The 16486-nt window shown below is 39.4% G+C and overlaps 1 long non-coding RNA gene across 2 annotated transcripts in view; it reads left to right on the top strand.

Moving 5' to 3' along the window:
• LOC149449461 (uncharacterized) overlaps positions 1-16486 on the top strand; it is an 88619-nt gene that overhangs the window by 47285 nt on the left and 24848 nt on the right. For both annotated transcript variants that reach the window (XR_016315398.1, XR_016315397.1), the window contains exon 3: positions 11793-11929. This is a non-coding gene — a long non-coding RNA (uncharacterized LOC149449461). The remainder of the gene's footprint in view (positions 1-11792; positions 11930-16486) is intronic.

Below are 16486 nucleotides of genomic sequence, written 5' to 3'. Positions count from 1 at the left end.
CTTGTTTTCATTTTTTATCATCTTTTGTTGCATACTAATGCTGCTGATCTCATGAAGCTTCTTTGCAGCCAATTCCTGTCTACATGCATGCATTCCAGCTTTTCTCAGTTTGGGTTCCCTGATGGTGACAATAGTGGATGAAGCTTGTGTAACCTATGTTGAAACAGCTACTTGTAGTCTGCATTGAAAGCCTGTGTGACAGGGTGACAACATAGACATGTAGAGAGATGTTGTGGCCCCTGTAGGAAATCCCTTGCCTCTGTAACTCCTGACCACAGGGAGCCCAACCATACTCTGTGAACTCAGCAGGAAAGCAGGAAGACGCCCACCAATGATGTCAGGTCACATCCAACTTTTTTTAACCTGGACAGAGAAAACTGCATCCCTGCCCCTTTTAAATGATCTACCCAATACGAGACCTGACCTGATGTCATCAGTGTGCAACTCCCTGCTTTCCTATTGAGTTCATAGAAAGTGACAACGTACGAGCAGAATTTGTATAGAAAAAGAAACAAAACCTAATGGGACTTTACTGGTACATTAAGGAAACAACCTCATGTTGAACATTAAACATATTTATTGAAATGCATCTTCCAAACACATTATGTAAAAACAATACTTGGCTAATGAGCCCAAGAAATAACAGGATTATGTTCTATGGTATCAATGTCCTCCAGAGGTCGAAGTGTTTCACTTGTTAGCTTCTTCAGGACCCCAAAGCTGGAGACGAAGAAATTAAATGCCTAAGCTGGATGATGTGTATATATATATATATATATATATATATAAATATAAATATAAACCACTAATCATACAAATACACCCAAGACCATGTTTTGACCCTCTGTGTGGGTGCTGTTGCCTCGCATCTTCATTTATGTTGGCATGTGAGACTGTATAGAATGATTTTTGTAAGCTTTATGATGTTTTTGCGACACTGTATTTGTATTATTAGTGGTTTATATATACTGTATATACACATCTTCCAGCTTAGGCAATTGATTTCCTCGCCTTCAGTTTTGGGGTCCTGAAGAAGCTAACAAGCAAAACTTGTCAACCTCTGGAGGACATTGATGTCATAGAACATGATGCTGTGATTTCTTGGGCTCATTAGCCAAGTATTGTTTTTATATAATGTGTTTGGAGGATGCATTTCAATAAATATGTTTAATGTACAACATGAGGTTGTCCGCTTAACGTACCAGTAAAGTCCCATTAAGTTTTGTTTCTTTTTGTATTGCATATTAGGGATGAGGTACACTTGCAGTCCAATATAATATATTTACACAATTAGGATACAGGGTCAGAGTGCTGTCACCCTATAACAGGAAATGCCTTGCATAAGGATCTTCACAGCAGAATCACTAGCTATAATTTTAGATTTTAATAATACTGAAAATGATTTTGAAATTACATTATAATGTTAAAGCCTAATTTACACAAAGGGTTTAGAAAAACCCTTCTGAATGCTAGAACTGCTGGCAGGAAAAGGCAGCAGAAAAAAAACACGCTTTTAGCTGCACTTTGCATGAGCATTAATGCACGTTTATGCATGTTAGTGTTTACAAGCTTTTTTTTTTTTCTAAAACACTCCACTATGTTAGTGTAACCCATTGAAATGTTATTACTTACAATACAATAAAATGGACATTAGAAGGCAATGGTCTGCCATTCAGGGTCACTCACAAGGACAGAACAGGCCTCTGGAACTTGTATGCTGGACAGCTGGTTAGCAGGGCAGTCAGGGACTACATTTCCCAATAGGGGTAGTGTGTGGGCTGGGGCATATAAATATCAAAGCCTGGGAGACTGGCCAGGAGAGTGTGAGGAGAGACTGAAATAGAAGGAGCTGTGCTGTGGCCGTGGAGTCAGGGTTGGAGAGAGAGGAAGAGCAGAAAGAGCGTACGAACTACGCGCATGCCCAGTAGGCCAATCTGACAGCAGGAGACCAGACGGGACACCTCTGACTCTGAGCCGGAGAGTCCATGTACTGACTCCGTTTGCAGATAAAGACAGACCACTTTGATCTGCCGGATTACTTTGATCAGGTGAGAGAGACCCATGCACCCACTAACCACATGAATACTGACAGTTTGCCACCTCAGCTATCTACCTACATATAGTTGTGAACATTACATATAGTTGCCTCAGTTTGTCAGTTTTCACAGCCGCTATTGTTGAGCTACATTTACATTGTAGTTTATTGTTCAAACTGACCACAGGACACATAGTTTTAGGCCAGGATAAAGAAGTGCCAACTAAAACAACAAGTTTCCATTCTTCAAGCAGGATTCCCATTACAGTTAACTTGTACCTTTGATGTACAAAAGGAGCTGTCTTTGCCTATAGAAATTCATGCCAATTGTTGCTATTCATTACTTTAAATCTGCCCATGTTGAGTGCTTTAAAGGGGACCCCATCCTAATTTGCTTCCACCAAGAGGAAAAGTGTTAAACCTCCTTTATTTCATTACTATGTTTGTGTTACCATCTCAAGGAACTATATTACACACCTCAACCTAACTTCATACCAACTGGGCCCCAACGAGCACACAGAAGACACTGTAGTGTTCTTAAGGGGACAGTGCCTAATTTCAAATTAGAATTCTCTTTGCTTCACATCTAATCCTTGTCATCTAGTTCTGAGGACCCACAGTGAGCTTAACTTTACTTGACCTTTAGTTGTTTCTGCTCACTGAGGATTCAGCAGTCCCCTCAAATTGGAGGCAGTGGATTATTTCTGAAAGCAGGTCTGCTAACTAGTATTGTTACTTTACTGTGAATGTTGTTACTTTTGCTCACAACTGCCACGAGTGATTATATTTACTGCATATATCAGTGTCATTTTGTTCTTTTTGACCAAGTTGCCTTTCATTTTATTATAAACTTCATATTGGTTTATCTTAACGGTGGTGTGAGCAGAGGTTGAGCTTTCAACAAAAGGTCCAGATTGACAGAGAACACAGAAATTACTAAGCAACCCTTAAGGGGGTAGTGCTACATTCATTTTTTTCTCCCAAATGCCCACAATGTATTGGAAAACTGGTAATTATGAATTTGTGGGTGGCATTTTACTGAGAGTATAGTTAAAACTGTGATAGTGGGGAGCTAGCTGTCTTCCCTGGCTGCATTCATGGATCTTGTCATGAATAAGACTGATGAAGCAATACTGCTTTTTCTGTTGTGGAGGGAAAGGAGACGGAGGGAATTGGATGAGAAGAGCAGTTGTCACCGCTACTGGCTACAGGATATTTTGCCAACATGTATGCAGTGATGTATTTAGGTTTTGTGCTGCCCTAGGCAACACAAAAAATCTGCAAGCTCACTGAACCCCCCCCCACCCACGCCAGCCCCCATCTGCCCCCACTACCATAAACCACCCTCCACCCCCCTGCCACCAAACTTACCTGCCACCGACCCACACCCAGGTAAGAAGGAGAGATTCACTTTCACAGTTCTCCGGCATCCAGGCTCCCTTCCAAGTGTCTCATGGCTGCTCCTCCAGCTCCCCTCACTCCAGCCTTCCACCTGCCGCCCAGCCTCAGTGCCCCTCGGAGCCTCCTCACTCCTCATAGGTGACACCGGAACCAGCACAGGAAAACCAGCCTCCCTCCTACCGGGGGGGGGGGGGCGGTGCCACCCCCCTGAAAAATGCCACCCAAGGCAAACGCCCTGTTTGCTTCCTGGCAATTACGCCCCTGAATGTATGTTGAGCTGCAGAATTAGCCAGGAGAAAAATCTTCAACTTCATTAGTATGTCAGTTGGCACCATTGATGAGTCTCAGACCCCAACTAACTCACATGGACACTGAGATGAGGATGAGTGTGTCACCTAAGGAACATCTCCTAGTGACACTAAGATATGTTATAAAGCCTAATACATTAAGCTTTTTTAAATGTATTTGTGTATATATATATATATATATATATATATATATATATATGTACAGTTGTGTTCAAAATAATAGCAGTCAGACATCACTAACCTGATCAATCACTGTTTTTGGTAGAAATGATATTTCTACATGGCAAATAATTTACTAGCAGGTGTAGTAGAGTAATAGAAATCCAAAAGACCCAACAGTCATGACATGCATGCTGCTGATTCTGTGTAATTGAATCACTAATTGAAAGGGGCATGTTCAAAATAATAGCAGTGTGGAGTTCTATTAGTGAGGTCATTCATTCTTTGAAAAACAGGTGGCAATTATTGCCCTTATTTAAGGAAGGAAGGCAGCAAATGTTGTACATGCTGGTTACAGTGCATTTCTCTCTGAAATTCTGAGGAAAATGGGTCATTACAGACATTGTTCAGAAGAACAGCATACCTTGATTAAAAAGTTGATTGGAGAGGGGAAAACATATAAAGAATTGCAGAAAATGATAGGCTGCTCAGCTAAAATGATCGCAAATGCTTTAAAATGGCAACCAAAACCTGAAAGACGTGGAAGAAAGCGAAAAACTACCATTCAAATGAATAGAAGAATAGCCAAAATGGCAAGGACTCTGCCAACAATCAGCTCCAGGAAGATCAAAGAAGGTCTAAAGTTACCTGTGAGTACTGTTACAATTAGAAGACGCCTATGTGAAGCCAAGCTATCTGCAAGAAGCCCCCGCAAAGTCCCACTGTTGAAAAAAAGACGTGCTGAAGAGGTTACAATTTGCCAAAGAGCACATTGACTGGCCTAAAGAGAAATGGTGCAACATTTTGTGGACTGATGAAAGTAAGATTGTTCTTTTTGGGTCTAGTGGCCGGAGACAGTTTGTCAGACGACCCCCAAACACTGAATTCAAGCCACAGTACACTGTGAAGACAGTGAAGCATGGTTGCGCAAGCATCATGATATGGGGATGTTTCTCATACTACGGTGTTGGGCCTATTTATTGCATACCAGGGATCATGGATCAGTTTGAATACATCAGAATACTTGAAGAGGTCATGCTGCCTTATTCTGAAGAGGAAATGCCCTTAAAATGGGTGTTCCAACAAGACAACGACCCCAAACACACCAGTAAACGTGCAACATCTTGGTTCCAGACCAACAAGATTGACGTTATGGAGTGGCCAGCCCAATCCCCGGATCTTAATCCAATAGAAAGCTTGTGGGGTGACATCAAAAATGCAGTTTCTGAGGCAAAACCAAGAAATAGAGAAGAACTGTGGAATGTAGTCCAATCATCCTGGGCTGGAATACCTGTTCACAGGTGCCAGAAGTTGGTTGACTCCATGCAACACAGATGTACAGCAGTTCTCAGAAACAGTGCTTATACAACTAAATATTAATTAAGTGATTCAAAGGAAAGCAAAATCTTCAAACATTTTTCAGTTTATATAGTGAATGTTTGACTTTGTAAAGAAGAATACAAACACTGCTATTTTTTTGAACAGTCTAATATTCACTTTTTTTCAATTTTTTTAGAGGAACAACACACATTTGATATATTTTTCTTCATGTTTTGATTTGGAATAGAATGTGTAGTGTTCCCAATGCATTTGTGTGTATGGAAATAAAAGCTATTAGAAGGATTTTGAGCTTTATTCACTTTTTTCAACACACTGCTATTATTTTGAACACAACTGTATATTTTGTTGTTTTTTTCTCTTTTTTCTCTTAGCATAGTTTTGTCTTTTTCTTCTGTGGAAGGTAAAGTATACATTTGGTTGGGGGTTGTATGCATTTACCCCACACACAAGAAAAAAGTGTGACATGTAATTTTCTTCAGTGGAAGGTAAAGCATACATTTTGCTAGGGGATGTACACATTTACCCCTCACACACAAAAGCTACTTTTCTTCTGTGGGAGTTAAAGCATACATTCCACTGGGGGATACACAAGCATAATTATCCCAATTTGTGCTGCTGTACAGCTGATCAATTAAAAGAAAAAAAAAGAAGTATATGTTAGAACATAATTTCTCACATAATTTTTTTAGTAAACAAATTGCCCAAATAAAAGGGCAAAAAAATGTACATTGATGTAAACAATAAAAATTTACCTCTGCTGGTACACCAGGAAGGATGAAGAATTATGCCCTTGGGTTTGGGGGCAGTCCCTGTGACAGGAGAGAGTTGGTTGGTTCCATATAGGAAGTGTGTAGGTTGGGGCAGGTGTTCTGGACCTTAAGAAGCAGTGCCCGAACAGTTGGAAGGTGGAGCACCACTTCTTTTTTGTTGCCCTGTATTGCATAGCAGCAGCTTAAATGCTATCCATGCACTGCTTCTCAAGGTTGCTACCTATGTCCCCAAGCTTGTGCTACAGGCTGAGCAGAAGGTGGTGCGTGGATACTTAGAATTCAAAAAGAAATCCAAAGGACGCCTCTCCTGCAGCACCTCCTGCAACAATGCCATTATCCTATCTTCATTTTTTGTGGTAATCATCCTCCCCCCCTCCCTTAACGAAGCTCACACCCATGACCACAAATTAATTTTTAAAAAATGATTTTAAAGTTGGGAAAAAACAGAAAAGGAAAAAAAATTAAAAAGAGGAAAACATTTTAAAACTGTATTTTTTAAAAAAAAATGGGAAACATGTAAAAAAAATACATTATCATACCAAAAAACATAAACAATTAAAAAAATATTCAGCCTTATATTCGACCCTCACCCACAAAAAAATCTAATATTCAAAAAAATAGTTACTCTCTACTGTTGGACAACACTGACCTCCGAAAAAGCCAGCTGGGCACTGTATGTGTTCTCCTGCTGGGGCCCCTTTCAAGATGATATCTCCTCAGCTGTCAGGTCATGATGTACGCAGTCCCACAGTAGCTTCCATCAAGTTTGCAATGTTTTTTCTGTAAAAAAGAAAAACATGGTTAATATTTTATTCTGTAAAAAAGATTGCATACAAATGTTTACATTACAGCAAAATGCCTTTACCCCTATCCTTCTTCTGAGTCTTCCAAAGTCGAACCCAGCTTTCAGTGAAGTTGGCAGTTGGCAGCCCAACACCTTGGCCTTGTACATCCTGTAATCCACTGTTGCAATCAAGTCCATCTGCGCAATGTCTCAGGCCATGTTGCTTGCAGAGAGAGAAAGGAAAATCCAGTATAGACTAATGCAGGCCATAGACGGGTCAAAAACCGTCCGTTTTAAAAAAAAAAAAAAAACACAAAAAATCGGTCATTCAATAGGCCAACAGTAAAATAAAATCCGCCGATTTTCAGCCCATCTACGGTCGGCATTTAATTACTTCTGTCCCTTGCAGAGAGCTCCGCTATTATATTTGACATGAAAAAGTATTGCAGTTGCAACAATGTATCCATTTGTATCCATTTCAGATACAGCTGTTTTTATTCGGATACAAATAGATACATTGTTGCAACCGCATTACTTTTCATTTAAAGTATAATAGCGGACTGGAATTCTTCTTTTTCTTTTTCTTCTTTTCTTCTTCTTTTCTTCCTCTTCTTCTTTTTCTTCTTCTTATTCTTCTTTTTCTTCTTCTTCTTGCAGGTCACGGCTCATGCGCAGATTTTTTATCGGTAAAACGATCGGCTGATTTGCCCATCTTTGCCGGGAAAATCGGCCGATCAGTTTTCGACCTATCTATGGCCTGCATTAGGCCTAAGAATAATCGGCCGATTTTCGCTCTGTTAGTGGGGCAATGGCACCAGCCAATTTTTGTGGTTCCTCCCCATTTAGTTTATCGGACATGCTGGAAAATATGTGAAAAATGACCGATTTTCAAAATCATTGGTGGCACCATCGGATTACAGAACAAACAATGTTTTCAATCAAAAAATCGTTTGGAATTCGACCCATGTATGGCCTGCTTAAAACTCAATATCATTATTTTTGCATTGTCCTGTAAAATCCATTAACGCTTGTAAACACTGGACTTGCCTTAACACTGCTAGCGTTTACACATGTTTACAAGCATTTACACATATTTAGATGCATCAAGCATTTTTTTTTACCTTGAATACTCCTCTTCTGAACGCGCTCGCTCTGAGTTCTTTTTACTGCCTCTATACGCCCCCTGCCTCTAAACACCTATAAATGCCTATATGTGTGTGGACACATAGGCTAACATGGAGGGGTGTGTAGAAGCAGGAAAAAACCGCTAACTGCCTCTAAAAGCAACATTTTTTAAACACCCTGTGTGCATGAGGCCTGAAGCTTATACTGCACAAGGTATTATTGATTGGGTTTACTTCTACTTTAATAAAATATGGAAAATCAGCAAGATAAATCTAGTATCATCAAGCAAAAAGGCTTTAGCTTTGTGTGCACCTATTGGAATTAGGATTTTATTTCAGCAAAAATTAGAATGTGAGATTTCCTGTTAGCTAGATTTCAATCTTTTAGTAGTATTTTCACATCTACAGAATTTACCACCCAGTACTTTGCATATTCTCTAATCCTTGCAAATGTTTGAAATTGACTACACATTCACATAGCTTCCAGGTGTGTTCCTGTTGATAATAATATTAATAATAATAATATAATAATAATGCCGTCCCCAAAAAGTCAAATCACTGTGTGGTATATGCTAAGGGAGGAAACACACTGAAACACAGTTGTGGTGCAATGCGGTAATGCCTACATTACCATAATACATTAACGCATATTGTGGTGCAATTTATTATGAACGATACTCCAACGCACTATGGGGGCAGATTTACTAAAACTGAAGAGTGAGTAGGGCTGGCCATACACTATACAATTTTTGTACAATTTTCTGTCCAATTTCTGCCCAATTTCCTTTAGATTTACCTTCAACTATGTAGTGCAAGAGCCTGCCTAATTGGATACAACTGAAAGTGTTGTTTAGGTTTGACCTCATATTATATGCTTTTTTGGTAAATCTAATTGAAAATGTATGGCCAGGCTAAGTCATCCCCTATGTGTTAGAATATCATTCATCGTGTCGGAAACAATGATGCATATTTGTTCATTCTTGTACATTGGCAGTCATTAAAAATGAATGGGTTGTCTTAACACAATGCACATTAACACATGACACAACACACAAGAACAGACAGGTGTAAAAGTAAAAAACAGTTTTGTAAAAGGCTATGGCTGATGAAACCCATAAGCCTGAATACAGGTTAGTGTGTTCTAGCCTTTTCATATGTCAAAAAATTGGGCCTCCCAGACATAATTAACCACTTCCGTGCTGCCCTATAGCAGAAATACTGCTACAGGGCGGCATGGGTGCGCACAATCACGTATATATACACGTGATTTTGCAGTTCCAGGTAGGGGGCGCGCTCGTGCTGCCATTCGCAGCCTCAGCTTTCAATCACCAGGTCCCGGCTAGTGATTTCTGATTTCTTACCGGTACCCGGTGATCGCCGAGTATCTCCAACGGGGGAGAGACCTGTGTATAAACAACGCAGATCTCTCCCCTGTCAGCTCCTGCATACTGCTTTGTATGGCTTTGCATAGCAGAGCCATACAAAGCAGAGTGCTTACAGTGGAAAGCAAACACACAGCACATAGTGAAACAGCACACAGTTAACCCTTTGATCGCCCCAAATGTTAACCCCTTCCTGCCCAGTATCATTAGTACAGTGTCAGTGCTTTTTATTAGCACTGATCACTGTGTTGGTGTCACTGGGGATGTCAGTGACACCAAGTCAGTTCCCCACAGTGTCAGAATGCCCGCTGCAGTCCCGCTATAAGTCGCTGATCACTGCCATTACTAGTAAAAAAAAAAAAATCCAGTATATATAATGCCATTGGTAAATGCCATAACTTTCTCGTAAACCAAATAATTTACATGTATTGGGATTTTTTTTAGCAAAAAAAAATGTAGCAGAAAACATTTTGGGCTAAATTTATGAGGAAATGTGATTTTTAAAAATTTTTTTGCTGGACATGTTTAACCACTTCCCGTCCGGCCCATGTATATAAACGGCCAGATGGGAGCAATGCAGGGACGGGTGGCCATTTATAAACAAACTGCTGCTTCCCTGCCTGTGCACGCTCCGGACACAGCAGAACACCAATTGCTGTACGGGACCTCTGTGTGAGGTTCCGATCATGTGATCACTGATTGGCCAATCAGTGATCACATGAACGGTAGTAAACCTTTATGGGTGTAAAAGCAATAAGTGTAAAAGAAAAAAAAAAATCTTCATCACCCCCCACAAGTAGTAGTGTCACTATGGTGACACTGTACTGCTAGGGTGACAGTTTGTTAAAAAAAAACAAATAATAATATAAAAAAATAAACTAATAATGTAAAAAAAAATTTTAAATTATAATTTTTTGTTATAAACTAATTTGGGTTTTTCTTTTTTCCTAAAAAGATAGCTGAATACATTTTGGCCAAGATTTATGAAGAAAGATTATTTATTTGCAAAAATGTCATAAGAAAAACACTTGTTTTTCAAAATGTTTGTACTTTTTCAGATATAGCAAAACAATAAAAATCCCAGTGGTGAATAAATATCACCAAAATAAAGTTTTATTTGTCTCAAAAAAAATACTAAAAGATTCATATGGGTACAGTGTTGTATGACCGCGCAATTGTCATTCAAAGTGTGATAGCAAGCTGAAAATTGGCCTGGACAGGAAGGGGGTGAAAGTGTCCGGAATTGAAGTAGTAAATAGCAAAAAGTCAAAAAATATAGTTTTTTTTTCTCAAAAATGTCGGTCTTTTTTTGTTATAGCGCAAAAAATAAAAAAACACACAGGCGATCAAATCCCACCGAAAGAAAGCTCAATTTGTGGACGTAAATTTCATTTGGGTGCAGCATTGCATGACCGTGCAATTGTCAGTTAAAGTAATCCAGCAAAAAATGGCCTGGTCTGGAAGTGGGATAAATCCTCAGGAGGGCAAGTGGTTAACACCCCCCCCCCCCAAAAAAAAAGGATTTAAAAATGTGTGTGCCTAATCTGAGCACAAAACTATTTAATCTTCCTCCTAGCAATATTGTTTGTGTGTACACAATATACACTCCCAGCCAGGTTCTAAAATTTTGTAACTTCAGCGTGCATACTGCTAATGCTGGAGGAGGCCAAACCCAGGGGTAATTCTTCCGTAATGAGCAAGTATGCATGTATAGCGGCTGACCTGTGGCCACTTTAATGGACAGCTCTGCTTTAAGACAGTTAATAAATATATATATTATAGTCCTACTGAGACTAAGTAAACCTAGCAGCAAGATCTCATAATCCTAATCTTTTCTGTCTACCTGGTAGTCTTGTGTGTTCGAACAGCAACTCTTGTTACATTTTCTTTAATAGAAAATAAAAGTCTAGTAGGGTGAGTGGGACCCTCTCATAATGGCCCCACCAGATGCAGATACTGGAACTCAAGCATATCTAACTAATAAAAGCATTTCTAACCAATACATTCTCAGATATACAAGACATTGTAAGGTGGTTTATTTCTCCAGCATCACTAAGATGTTTTCTATGAACTAAACTTTTAAAGTGGGGAATGTGTTCCATATTTTTGGAGACAAGAAAGAGAAGCATGTGCATCACAAGAGGTCATGTGGATTTTGGGGCCAGCCAGGTTCTTCCAACCAAGGACTTCTTTTGGGATATCGGTCTAACATTCCCTCAGTCATGTGGAGTCTAGGTTATTCAATGCCTATTTTTATTGTACTAGCTTTTGCTATTTTTGTGTTCACGTGCTTCTTACAAGCAAAATGAGAGAGCAGGAGGTGTTGGCGCTTGAAAGAAGAGGTGGTACAGAAATATGGCATAATTCTTTACCTGATTGGGCTAATGTTTATGGGTATTTTGTTATATTTTTTTTTAAGGACAAAATATATACAAAAGATACCGTAGTATGCCTTTAAATTTGCACTAAACCCTTCTATCCTTTACAGTCAATGGCGTTGCCATCTTAGATCTGCAGTTGCCATGGTGCCATATGATCAGCTAGGACATCAGCCATTTGAGGATGTGAAAATTCAATAGAGCGCCAAAATAAGAACACTAGCAACTGTGACAGTTATCACCAGAGGTATGACTTGAATGTAAGTGGTTTGGGCACAGTTAAATCTGTGAGTTTAATTTGTATGAAAAATGACCTTGTGGATGATCATTGAGATGTTGTGGATACTTTTAGGTGTAATTATATATATATATAGTTTAAAATGTAAATACGTTCTGCAGTATAATGCTAGCTTGTTAATATTAATGAGAACGTACAGGCTCATCTTCTTACACAAACGGAAGAGGCTTCAAAGGCTGGCATCATTTTAATAGTAGAGGATTTTAACTATTCTGAAACTGACAGGTGTAATGGTACTACTTCTACTTATAAAAAAACTGGTTTAGTTTTGCAGGACAGTTTTATGTGAGTTTGAAAAGCCCTATATACAAATAATGCCCTGTTAGATCTGTTAAAGGATAAGTTCACCTTTGGGGACACGTTGTACAACATGTAACATATTTCCCCCACTACAGCCGCTGCCTGATTCCCCCCCCCCCCCATGACAGAAGTATGGGGAGAACCTCCCCGTAGATGCTGTCACTTTTCAAAAACAGCATGGCTATGCGGGGCTTACAGCAGCATCATTCATTTACAGAGTTCTGTGAATGAATGAACTACAAGAACCAACATCCTTTGTGGATATCAGCTTGTAGTTCTCAATGAAGTACCACAGTGCTGTGGAGCGTTGTGGTAGGTAATTGATACTTCCCGTCAGTGTATTTACGGGCAAATGGATATACTGACAGGTCTATGTCTGACAAAATCAATTAGCGTAATCACTGTAATAAATAATATATTATTCCTTAGTGCCAAAAAATGTTGCCTGCTGGCACTAATTAAGTGACTTCACCATACTCAGTAATATCATAATTAGCTCAAAACAGTGTGAGGAGAGGAGGGTGTGATGACATATATCTTTTTTCTTAGGTGTGGTGTCAGTAACTCAGTGGGGTATTGCCTTTTGCATTCAGTGTATTTCTTTTAGTATTCTCCCATGAGATTTATATATTTATTGTTTAAGGTAGAGGGAGTCTTCAGCCCAGAAGCTTACCAAACTTTTTATCATCCACCATACTTACCACACTCCTCAGTGGTTGTATGATTGGAGTAGGAGAGACTCTCCTCTCTGTCCTAGGTGTGAAATTAATAATGGCACGCTTATTCATATGTTATGGAAATGTCCCACATTGGTAAGATTTTGGTCTCATATTATAACAATGATTAACAGGATCTGGAGTCTTAATTTACCATTAGATCCCAAGATCTGCCTATTCGGAGCTATAGATGAGGAGTTATACACTCCACATGTCTATATAGCCATCCTTCGTGTGCTGTTTTTTGCTCGGAAGCTCAGAGCTCAGAAATGGTTGTCTCCCATCCCTTCTTCCTATATCCAGTGGATTAATGCTGTTAATGATACCATAATTAGAGAGAAACTAGTTTATCAACATAGAGGATGTGCCCAGAAATTTACAACCATTTGGGATGCCTGGTTAGATACACCGGGATTAGCCCCAACCCAATTAGTTAAGGATAGACTGTTAAGTGGCGGAGTTTCTTCAGGTGTGCTTTAATATAATTAGTGCCCCATCAGCTCCTGGATAGGTATTAGGGACATATATACAGTTGTGTTCAAAATAATAGCAGTCAGACATCACTAACCTGATCAATCACTGTTTTTGGTAGAAATGATATTTCTACATGGCAAATAATTTACTAGCAGGTGTAGTAAAGTAATAGAAATCCAACAGACTGAACAGTCATGACATGCATGCTGCTGATTCTGTGTAATTGAATTACTAATTGAAAGGGGCATGTTCAAAATAATAGCAGTGTGGAGTTCTATTAGTGAGGTCATTCATTCTTTGAAAAACAGGTGGCAATTATTGCCCTTATTTAAGGAAGGAAGGCAGCAAATGTTTTACATGCTGGTTACAGTGCATTTCTCTGAAATTCTGAGGAAAATGGGTCGTTCCAGACATTGTTCAGAAGAACAGCGTACCTTGATTAAAAAGTTGATTGGAGAGGGGAAAACATATAAAGAAGTGCAGAAAATGATAGGCTGCTCAGCTAAAATGATCGCAAATGCTTTAAAATGGTAACCAAAACCTGAAAGACGTGGAAGAAAGCGAAAAACTACCATTCGAATGGATAGAAGAATAGCCTAAATGGCAAGGACTCAGCCAACAATCAGCTCCAGGAAGATCAAAGAAGGTGTAAAGTTACCTGTGAGTGCTGTTACAATTAGAGGACGCCTATGTGAAGCCAAGCTATCTGCAAGAAGCCCCCGCAAAGTCCCACTGTTGAAAAAAAGACGTGCTGAAGAGGTTACAATTTGCCAAAGAGCACATTGACTGGCCTAAAGAGAAATGGTGCAACATTTTGTGGACTGATGAAAGTAAGATTGTTCTTTTTGGGTCTAGTGGCCGTGGACAGTTTGTCAGACGACCCCCAAACACTGAATTCAAGCCACAGTACACTGTGAAGACAGTGAAGCATGGTTGCGCAAGCATCATGATATGGGGATGTTTCTCATACTACGGTGTTGGGCCTATTTATCGCATACCAGGGATCATGGATCAGTTTGAATACATCAGAATACTTGAAGAGGTCATGCTGCCTTATGCTGAAGAGGAAATGCCCTTGAAATGGGAGTTCCAACAAGACAACGACCCCAAACGCACCAGTAAACATGCAACATCTTGGTTCCAGACCAACAAGATTGATGGTATGGAGTGGCCAGCCCAATCCCCGGATCTTAATCCAATAGAAAATGTGTGGGGTGACATCAAAAATGCCATTTCTGAGGCAAAACCAAGAAATAGAGAAGAACTGTGGAATGTAGTCCAATCATCCTGGGCTGGAATACCTGTTCACAGGTGCCAGAAGTTGGTTGACTCCATGCAACACAGATGTACAGCAGTTCTCAGAAACAGTGCTTATACAACTAAATATTAATTAAGTGATTCAAAGGAAAGCAAAATCTTCAAACATTTTTCAGTTCATATAGTGAATGTTTGAGTTTGTAAAGAAGAATACAAACACTGCTGTTTTTTTTGAACAGTCTAATATTCACTTTTCTTAAATTTTTTTAGAGGAACAACACAAATTTGATATATTTTTCTTCATGTTTTGATTTGGAATAGAATGTGTAGTGTTCCCAATGCATTTGTGTGTATGGAAATAAAAGCTATTTGAAGGATTTTGAGCTTTATTCACTTTTTTCAACACACTGCTATTATTTCGAACACAACTGTATATGTGCTAAAAATTAGCTTCTGGCAGGCGTTGAACTTCTATCTACTACATTGCACATGGATAGGCTGAGGCAGCTTGATTTTCAGAGTTTAGTTCGGTGGAAGAATAGTTTGTTTGTTTAGATTATTTTGGTTTTCTATTTTGTGCTTATACTTTTTGCCATCTTTTTGTTTGTTGTGAAGTTTTATAAAAAAAAAAGGGAAGAAGCATTGTATGGAAAATGTTGTGGTTTGGGATCTGTACTTATATCTTTTGTATACATGGCTATGTACTCCTTTTTGTATTGTAACGCTGTAAACTATTGTTACCAATACTGCACCCTGTCGAAGATTGGGGTTATATGATTGTGTGTGTACATGGATCCAAACTTCAATTAAAAAAAAAAATCTGATTAAAAAAAAAGGTAGAGGGAGGGGTTTTTATTGAGATTTTTGATTGTGATCTTTTATTTAGGATTTTATTTATATTTTATACCAATAAAATATATATGGTTTATATTAGTACAGCGGGTACATTTTTCTCAGTAAATATATTTCTAAAGGTGCTATTGATATGAAATCTTCACCACTTGTCAGTAACGACCCATGCAATCCATACATACAAATAAACCAAAACAAATAAGTTTAGAAATTCAGAAGTTCAGAAATGGCTCCCTTCCATATATTTGGCGTGCTTGAGTCTTTCAGGGACTGGTGGATAAGGAGTAAGGATCTGTCAAGTGGCGGTCAGTGCTTTTGTCCCTGAGGGGAATACTTGCCTTGACCTTACTGATAATGCAGGGGTCATGGAGCTGAGGTGAGTTGTTCATATACAGTATATGGGTGGTGGAGAATACTGGGCACGTTATCATTTGGAATACAGTAGCACGGTGGTGATTCTATCACAGATTGCACTTTCTATAGTTTTATGTTTTTGGACTACACAGGTCATATATTTTTATTATACACATTGATACATTGATCACGTCCAACAATGCCACTATCAGGCCCGCCCCGCAGGCCAGAGTACTTGGTGTCATTCTGGACCCCAACCTATCCTTCCAGCCCCAAATCCAATCACTAACAAACTCATGCAGACTCCACCTCCGCAGCATTGCCAAAATCCGCACGTTCCTAACCCCAGAAACCACTAAACAGCTCATCCACTCCCTCATCATATCACGACTGGACTACTGCAACTCCCTCCTCACTGGCCTGCCTCACCACAGGCTATCCCCGCTTCAGTCGATCCTGAATATGGCAGCCAGACTCATTCACCTTACCAACTGCTCCGTTTCCGCTACCCCCCTCTGCCAATGCCACTGGCTTCCGATTGCACAATGGATCG

Source organism: Staurois parvus, unplaced genomic scaffold (assembly GCF_062004578.1).
Source record: "Staurois parvus isolate SC_StPar_1 unplaced genomic scaffold, SC_StPar_1.0 ptg000618l, whole genome shotgun sequence".
NCBI classification, from domain to species: Eukaryota; Metazoa; Chordata; class Amphibia; order Anura; family Ranidae; genus Staurois; species Staurois parvus.
Note: the sequence above shows the minus strand (reverse complement) of the source record. Positions and strands in the feature narration are given on the sequence as shown.